The 5966-nt window shown below is 39.1% G+C and overlaps 1 long non-coding RNA gene across 1 annotated transcript; it reads right to left on the reverse strand.

Annotated features, from left to right (window-relative positions):
- Positions 1-356: 356 nt before the first annotated feature.
- LOC137475002 (uncharacterized) lies at positions 357-1853 on the reverse strand. Its single transcript, XR_010999622.1, has 3 exons — positions 1351-1853; positions 1022-1045; positions 357-596 (listed from the first exon to the last, which is right to left on the reverse strand). It is a non-coding gene; the product is annotated as an uncharacterized lncRNA (long non-coding RNA).
- Positions 1854-5966: the final 4113 nt, after the last annotated feature.

The following is a 5966-nucleotide window of genomic DNA, read 5'->3' on the forward strand; positions in this document are numbered from 1 at the left end:
ACATAAGGCTGAAAGCACTTATTGTTCTCATCGTCTCAGACACAATCAGAGGTGTGACAACATAATCATTCACCCAGATGAGATGACCCAGAATCTCCAACAGTTCTCATAAGACTTATGGACTAAGATGGCCCTATGCATTTTGGAGAAGGATTCAAAATTGGAGAGAAAGCCAGCCAAAGGGCCTGCAAAACATAGCCCATAAATTTATTTTAGCTCCAAATTGAACAAATTTTATTTCAAAATGCTGTAAATAAATATTTACCAAAAAAAAAAAAAAAGAAAAAAGAAAGAAAAGAAAAAAGAAAAAGAGAGAGAGAAAGAGAAAAAAAATGAAAAGAAAACTAATGAAAAGAAAACTGTTGTAGGTAGAGTGTGTTTGTCTGTATACCTATGACTTTCTGTAGGAAGTGTCAGAATCTTGCTGCTTCCTCCTGTTTTTAAGCTGTCCTCTTGTGTCTTGTTATCAGGTGGTTTTGACTTGCATGAATTCACACTACCATTTGCCTGCATCCTCTTGGCATGTACAGAAACTGAGTCAATGACCTTCCTCATCACCTCCACTGCTTCTCTCAAAGGATCTATTATGTGGCTCACTGGAAGAGAACAAGCACAGTTCTGTTTCAGTCAGCATGACTCTTACAGTATAAACACTGAAAAAAACACACTCCACATAGCTAGCCTCATTTTGCATTAGTCAGGAAAGGTCAAGGCAAAATTGGAGTCAGGAAAAAATTGGTCAGTGTTTGGAATCAGTCTCACTTGAGCTTGACTTCCTGTTTCTGAAAAAGAACCAACCACAGTGCCTCACATTATCTGAATACGAAGCTTAGTGAATGTTGCTATACATGCCACACAAACAGACATTTTACACACAGTAATTCTTTGAGTGCCTTAAGAAACTCCAAGCATAAGTATGGAGACTCAGCAGTTACCAAGAACCAGAAGAAATGCAGAGTCTGGGGTTTCTATTTTTTCCATCTCTATTTATATTATAGAGTTGATTGATTAAGAAATTTACCTCTAAAATCAGTGGCAATTCCTTCTAGACATATGGGTATTCTCAGTTCAGTTAGAGAGAAAGAGAGAGGTTTCTGCCAGGCTGTGCCTGAGAAACAATTAAAAAAGAATGTAAATAATTCACTATCTCTCATTGTTCACATTGTTATAAATATGTTCTGCTACTGTGCGCTATTCACTGCACACCAATAGTGCAAGATGTTTTTACTTTAAGACTAATGAAATTAGTCTGGACAATGTTCTCTATAAATTGAGCATTGCATTAAAATAAAGTTCTCTTTCGCCTTCTGAGTTGAAGTCATTCTGCTCCTGTCCTGCCTCAACAGCAACATAGACATACATCCAGGCCAATAGAAGAAACAAAACTTGCAGCTTCTCACTTAGTACCCTGGCCCACTATTGTGAATTCAAGAGCAATTCAGACACACTGAATTTCAAACTGGGAAAAGGCAAACAAAGATGGCTTCATCTTTTGTTGTTTTGCTAATCAGGCTAGAAAACTGAAAGCACAATGTACCTACTTTATTTAAACTAAAATAATTAAAATATCAGTCTGTCAAGAGAATAATTAGATGAATTATTGATTAAATAGCAGAAGAAGATGACAGTTTGTTAGCTGTCTGTTTTTAATGGAATATCTGTCAAAGTTAGGAATTTGATCTCCCCATTCCTTTCAGCCCTCTTCTTCCATCTGGCTGCAAATCCTAATGGACAAACCAAATCACAACAGGTGACAATGAAATAACTGCTAAGCTTTATGGATTTGAGGGTCCAGGGGGCATGAGAAAGCACTTCACATGAATGCTCCAGCACTGTAAGTGTTTAATGGATACCCAGTAGTATCCTGTTGTCAGTATCCCAGGAAAGAGACCTTCAGTAGCATTAACTGGCAATGATTTCCTTGCCCTGTGTTATTTTAGTCCTGGCACCTTCTGTACGTTGTCTGCATTCCCATCCTGACTACCCCAAACATATTCTGAAGGAATAGAGAGAAGGCAATTTAGGGTTTGGGATTTGGGTGGCTTTTTTCCTTTCCACAGCAACTCTACTCTCTTTTCCCCTAGATAATTTCTGAAGAGGAAAAAAAAAAAAATCTCTGCTCCCCTACAAAGATATGACCTTCTCAAATTTCTTCTGAATACAAATTCTTTAGTACACATTAAAAGGCAGTTTTCTGCAACAGCAACCTGCTTTTCTCTGTCTGAAATGAAGGGTCATCATGACTCACATCTCTTCAGTGATGGTGAAGGTGTGAAATCTGTCAGAAATGGAATGTATTAGAGAGGTCCATGCATCAGCCATTGACCTCTTCATCAGTGCTCTGTAAGAAGTGTTGTCTTCCTTTTAATAAGAGCACAGATGATGCAGACAGCAAGAAAATGAGCCATTTTATTCCAGCAAATATCTTTGATACTCCCTCATTCATAGCCATGTAACTTTTTGTCTTCAACTTCCCCAATTCCCCACCATCATTCTTGAAGTCCTATTTCCAGATACCCAAATGATGATTCTAGATCTATTTCCCCCAACAAATCTGCACATATGTCAGTACAACTGATGTCTCTCCCCCTCTCTACCATATGCTTTCTACTCCTTGTTGTCAGCCTCTTAAAGCTGTTCATCTTGTTTTCTCACCAGCATTTTCTCTGGCACAGTTCGGTCACTGCTCAGAGCTTTGCAATACCCAGCAGGGCAGACACAGCTTGTGTAGTAACACATTGCTACGTACGAGCATGTCATTGCCTGTGAATGAGCTCTTACTCTAGAGCACCTGGAAAGATGGTGGGGACGGAGCTAAAAAGTCCAGAAGCCAATGTCTGTCTCAGGAGAGAAAAAACAATGCCTATCCAGTCAGATCCATTTCCAGGTCTTTCTTCGCAACCTGAGCTGGTCTGCCCCTCCATGACTGGGCATGGCACTCTCATAGCCTGGCTCAGCTCCAAGAATCATAGAGCCATAAAATAGTTTGGGCTGGAAGAGACCTCTACAGTCATCTAATCCACCCCCCCCCCCCCCCCGCAATGAGCAAGGACATCTTCAACTAGACCAGATTGCTCAAAGCCCCATCCAACTTTGCCTTGAACACATCCAGGGATGAGGCAGCCACAACTTCTCTGAGCAACCTATTTCAGTGTTTTGCATGGATAAGAAATTCTTTCTATGTCTCCTCTAATACCTTGCTTTTAGTTTAAAACCATTGCTCCATTGCCCTATCCATACAGGCCCTGCTAAAAATTCTGTCCCCGTCAAAAAGAAGGGACTGACATTCAGAAGGGACTGACAGTGGCTTTGAAGGGGAAACATGTCTGAAAAGTTGCCCTTCTGCCTTGCTCAACCTTAATGTCTGGTGTTCTGAGTCATAGATTAAATGAAAGAGCAAACTCTGGGACTTCCTGGTAGAACTGCTGTCTCAGTTCCTGTATCTCACCCACTTACAACATCAAGCACAGACTGTTTGCACTTCACAAACGATGAAGAGATCATTCAAAGGGAGTGCAGCTCACAGTGAGGCCAGCAAAAGTCTTATAACTGGTTTATTTGCTCTGGGCATTGTATATACAGTGACAAAGCTTATGGTGTTCTTATGCTGAAGTATCAGTGATGAGTATGACAGCAGCTAGACAACCAACAGTGGTGCTCTGCTCCTCCTCAGTACTGGCAGTATTTCCCAGCTATGTCAAGACCTCAGGGAAGCCAGTGCTGATCTCTGCCATGGGGTGTGACAATAAGAAGCAAAGAATTTTCATTGTAGTCTTTTACTTTTGACCTAGAATCGCCTCGCCAAAATTTAATTATTAGACCATTGTAAACCAAGGAGAACCATGAAGATGACAGAGGGGTGGAGCAGATCTCCTGTGAAAACAGACTGAGAGAATTGGGATTGTTCGACCTATAGAAGACAAGGTTCCAGGGAGACTTTATAGCCACCTTTCAGTACCTCAAAGGGGCCTACACATGTGCTGGAAAGGGACTCTTCACAAGGGCATATAGGAATAGTACAAGGGGAAATGGCTTCTAACTGAAAGAGGGCAGGTTTAGATTAAAGAAGAAATTCTTTAGTGTGAGGGTGGTGAGACAGTGGAACAGGTTTCCCAGGGAAGTTGTGTGTCTCTGGAAGTGTTCAAGGCCAGGTTGGATGGGGCTTTGATCAACCAGGTCTAGTGGAATGTGTGCCTGTCCATGGCAGGGGAGTTGGAATGAGATAATCTTTAAGGTCCCTTCCAATCCAAACTACTCTGTGATTCTCTCATTCTGTGACTGTGATCTAAAGGTGGTGTATTGTTAAGAAGCAGCAGCTATGAGGAAGATAAAGTGAGTGTCAAAGGACAGCTTGGCACAATGTATAGCATGGAACATACTTATTTCCCTGTTTTCTTGGTCTGCTTTCTCACAAATAAATTCTAGAAACTTACGCTAAGGCAAATACCTCCAGCTCCAGGATGATAACGTTCTGACCTCTGCTCAATAGGTGAGAGCAGAATGGGAAAAAAACCACAACTTCAAAACACTCTTAGCAATTAAATGCTACTTCTAAGAAGAGCTACACCATTTTTAGAAATTAAAAATAAGTAGGACAAACCAAACATTTCTGCCTATTTTATTGGGAATTTTTAAAATTTATCTTAGAGCACTCTAACACAGACTACTAATTATATGCCAAAACTACGGCTTTTAACAGAGAAAAGCTAATTCATTAAACTTTTTGCAGTGCAAAATAGAAAACTTTCTAGCAGTATATTACCAGGAGCTTTGCTTTTATTGCTTCTTTTAATATAAGTTGCTGAGCTGTTTTAACAATCTATCTCACCATTTTTAAGGAGTTTAGTTCACAAACTCATATAAAATTGTCCCACTAATGTAACATTTGACTTTAGAACACAACCTAATCTCATTACCTCTTCACTTGCTCTTTTTATTCTGTCTTTTTCTAAAGCAATGCATACATAGAAGCAGTACTGTGTTCTTCCTAGCAAGAAGTTTTACCTAACAACCATATTTAAAATCTTTTTTCATCATGTCCATATTAGCATATTATAACTACTTTGGACTATCTTGTTTGACAACAGAAGATACTGTATTGTACTCCTAATACACACATATATAAATTGGGCATCCAAATTTCATTGGCCAGAACAATATTTTAAATGTTTTTAAAATGTAAATTCTTCCTCAGTACAGAGAAGAAACATGAAGAAAAGGACATGGCAGAGAGAATTTGGGTCAGGGAATTCAGATTTACCTCTAAACCATAAGTACATATATATACAACTCAGTAGAGTCTAGTGGATAAATAAGACAGTCAAGTAGTATTTCGTTGTAAAGGCTACTGTAACTTATAAATCTGTGTGCTTTAAAACACACAAAATCTTATAGCATATTTAAAAGAAGATTTAAGACATTGTTAGTCATGTTCTTTAAAGTTTGGATGCAAAAATACATATATACATTTCTGTTCTCAAATACTGAGAAATGCCATGAAAGGAAATGTTAAAAGTTTATGTAGAAGAAACTAAATCCAAGGTACTGTACCTAAGTTTTTACTAAGGAGAGTAGATACACTGTGTCTTTAGCATTTAGTTGGGTTCAAGGATGGCAAAGCTCTTGTTTATGATGCAGAGAATTAGGCTGATTTGTCCAGCACAAATAAAAACTGCAAGTTCAGCAAAGTTTTTCTGCAGCAAAGAGGAAGGAACATGAGAAATGAAGAAAGCACTGCAGCCATACATAAAGGAGTCTGCACTCAAATCCCTGTCATTCTCTTGTGCACAGGCAGTATTTGCAGTTTCAGCCATATTCAATCATCATCTCGACTTAGTCTGGATATCAGTGACACAAGGCAGCAGATAATGTGATAAATTAATGAGTCTGGCATCCACTGAAATGCATTAATTTAAATATAATGAGATGGCTCCAAAAGCACAGTCTGGCATTTAGACACCAGTATT

The sequence above is a fragment of the Anomalospiza imberbis genome, chromosome 5 (genome assembly GCF_031753505.1).
Source record: "Anomalospiza imberbis isolate Cuckoo-Finch-1a 21T00152 chromosome 5, ASM3175350v1, whole genome shotgun sequence".
NCBI classification, from domain to species: domain Eukaryota; kingdom Metazoa; phylum Chordata; class Aves; order Passeriformes; family Viduidae; genus Anomalospiza; species Anomalospiza imberbis.